Source organism: Callorhinchus milii, unplaced genomic scaffold (genome assembly GCF_018977255.1).
Source record: "Callorhinchus milii isolate IMCB2004 unplaced genomic scaffold, IMCB_Cmil_1.0 Scaffold14, whole genome shotgun sequence".
In the NCBI taxonomy this organism is placed as follows: Eukaryota; Metazoa; Chordata; class Chondrichthyes; order Chimaeriformes; family Callorhinchidae; genus Callorhinchus; species Callorhinchus milii.
Window position 1 is genome coordinate 15,467,671 of NW_024704755.1, and position 3,486 is coordinate 15,471,156.

Sequence of the window (3,486 nt, forward strand, 5' to 3'; positions counted from 1 at the left end):
ACAAATCTGATCAGATTCATATTAAAAATACTTTTTAGCATTTAAATATGGATTATAGATATAGCAAGCAATATTTGCCAAAAAAATTCTGAAGGCAATAATGTAATAATAAATGTAGTTATGGTTGAACCAGATGCAAAAAGAGAAAAGCAGCCCAGGACTAAGATGCTAATTATTCGACATAGTGGAAAACTGCATCTTACATACACCATATCAGTTTCTTTGCCTGTTGCATTACACAGATCTTGGTTCTCTGAAGATAGCTGCTGCTGCTCCTCCATGGTTTCTCACATGTAAATCTGCATACTCTAATGGTGTGTTAATGGTACTTTTATACATAACTAAATATAAATATAACTTTATATATAAATTTATATATAAATAACTATACCACTTAGCGTTTATTTAATAATGGGAAGTTATATATTTATTGATATACTAGTTGTACCCATTGCAGCATTGCTTCCAACCAAAGGATACATTTTCATATTATACCTGACGAATTTCCTCTCAATCACATTGACAGTCACCTGCCTTCTCTCCCTGGCTTGGCAGAAAGCTCAACCAACACCAATAACAGCAACTTTCCTTTATATAGCGCACCTCATGACTTGCTTGACAGTGGCAGAGCATGATACTGAGCAGGGGGGAGAGGGAATGGGACCGTAGACAAAATCGAATAGCAAGATCTTCAAGTGCAGCCTCCAGATAGGGAAGGAAGAGGTAAATCCAAAGGATAGAGGAAGAATGTTCCAGAGTTTTGGTGCATAATGGCTGAAAGCACAGCCACCTATGTGGAATAGAGGACATGCAGGAGTCCGGAGCCAGTGGGTTGTGGGTTGGAGGTTAAGCATGTCGGAGAGGTAGGGAGGTGCCATGACTGTAATGGAAAATAATAATAATAATAATAATAATCCTTGCATTTGATATAGCGCTTTTCACATCGGGAGGACGTCCCAAAGTGCTTCACAGAATACACTGTAAAGTGAATTGACTGTATATTTATGGGCGAACGCGGCAGCCATTTGCGCACAGCAAAGTCCCACAAAGAGTCATAGATTGAAAATGACCAATTTATTATTGTTTCTGGTTTTGGAGGGATTATTATTATTATTATTAGGCATGTGGAGTAAGGAAACTTGCCCAAGGTTTTGCCCTGCCTGGAATTGAACTCAGGTCTCTCGCTTGCAAAGCGAGTGCTCTAACCACTGAGCTACAGGACTCCACGTGAGTGTGAGGATCTTGAAATTGATCCATTCGTCTATAAGGAGACAGTGGATCCTGGCTATAACTGATGTGATGGGCGTATGGAGTTTAGTATGGCTGAGTATATGGGCGACGGGGTTTTGGATCAGCTGATCCTGCACTTCGTGGAGCTGGGGAGAAAGGCAAAGCGGGCCTTTGAAAAGTCGAGTTGGGAGGGGACCAAACACTGTTAAACACGCTGAGATGCTTTCCCACATCAACGGTGCAATATAAATGCATGTAGTTATTGTGTAAGTGAGATAAATAAGAGGGAGCTCATGTGGATTTTACCACCACATTGGCTAGATAGGATGAATGGCCTCTTTCCATGCTATATCACTCTATGTTACTCTTTGTAATTCTAACAGGTCACAAACGACATGCTTTCCATCTGTGACCAGTGCTCCCTCTACCTCCTCGTTCTCCGTGACCTCTCTGCTGCCTTCGATACCATGGACCACTCCATCTTCCTCCACTGCCTCTCTTCTTACCTGAACCTTGAAGAACCTGTCCTTGAGTAGTTCAGGTCTTATCTCTTACACTGTCTCCAACTTGTCTCTACTAACAGTTTCTCTTCCAGTCCCCGCACAGCATAGACTTGTGCAGTGTTCTCAGTCCCCTCCTTTTGAAACTCTACATGCTCCCCCTTGATGACACCATCCCTAGATATGGAGTCATGTATGCGGATGACACCGAACTCTATCTCTCTGCCTCCATCCTTGATTCCATGACAACTGACTTCCTGACAGACTGTCTGTCACACATCAAGTCCTGGATGAGAGCCAAGTTTCTTGAGCTGAATGTTAGCAAAATCGAGGACCTCGCGCCAGCATCTCCCCATCTCAGGCACTGGCAGAAACAACATCGACGGATGCACACTCCACCTCAACAAGCCATTCAGGAACCTGGGCATCTTGATCAAACTACAACAATCCTTTCTCCACAGTATTCATGTCATAATCCACTCTGCCTTCCCCCATTTCTGTAACATTGCCCGACTCCACCAATGCCTCACCCCGCAGGCTGCCGAAACCTTCATACATGCATTCGTCACTTCAAGGCTGAGCTATATGAATAACCTCTTTGTCAGTGTCCCCAAGTCTTCCCTCCATAGGATGCAGATCATCCAGAACTCTGCAGCTCATAGCCTCTCAAACACCCCAACACCCACCCCCTTGCCTGGCTCCACTGGCTCCCCATCCCTCAGAGAACAGCATTTAAAATCCTAGTCCTCACTTTCAAGGCCCTCCGTGGCCTTACAAATCACTTCATGCACCTCCTTAAATCCCAGACCTGCTGACCAGTATTCTAAATGCCCCTCGTTCCTCCAGTCCAGCATCAGTGGCTGTGATTTCTGCCTCCTCTTTGACCTTGCCTACGATCGCTTCCCTCCTCTCCCTGGCTCTGCATTAATCTCTATCACTATTAAGTGCTTAGACACAATACTGTCGTGCAGGTGGCTATATAAATGCAAATTGTTGTTGTATTTATACTACAAGTCGAATAACTAGTATTAATAAGATGTGTTGTCATTTTCAGAGTGTTACTTTAGAACAGTGGTTTCACATTGTACCCAACACACCAGCTACATTTTACAAACCCAAAGAAACAGGAAATCAGCGTCATAGCAACGTATTCTGTATCAAATTATCCACATCTGCGTGTTACAGCCTGTCAGAGCCTGAGTCAACAACAACAACAAGTTGGATTTATATAGCGTCCTCCATGCCGGACGACGTCTCAGAGCACTTTACTGTAACGGATCCCGGGGTTGAGCCAGGGTGATGGGGAGGAATGTGACCAAAGGCGCAGTCGAAGGGAAAGGTCTTCAGCAGGGAACTGAAAATGGGAAGGGAGGGAGTGAGGCAAAGGGAGTGAGGAAGGGAATTCCATACCCTCAGGGCATAGTGGCTGAAGACACGGCCCCCAAGGGTTGAGCGGAGGACTCGGGGGATGAGGAGGAGGTCAGACCCGGAGGAATAAAGGCAACTGATACTGTTTTGAGGAGACAGGAGGTCAGAGAGGTCGGGGGGTGCAGAGTAGTGCAGGGATTTGAATGCAAGGGTGAGGATCTTGAAGTCGATCCTCTCTGGGACAGGCAAGCCAGTGCAGTCTGGCAAGGACTGGGGTAATCGGGGAACGAAGTTTGGTGCGGGTGAGAATGTGGGCATCAGAGTTTTGATGATCTGGATTTCATGGATGGTAGTGGATGGGAGACCGGCAAGGAGGGCATTAGAATAT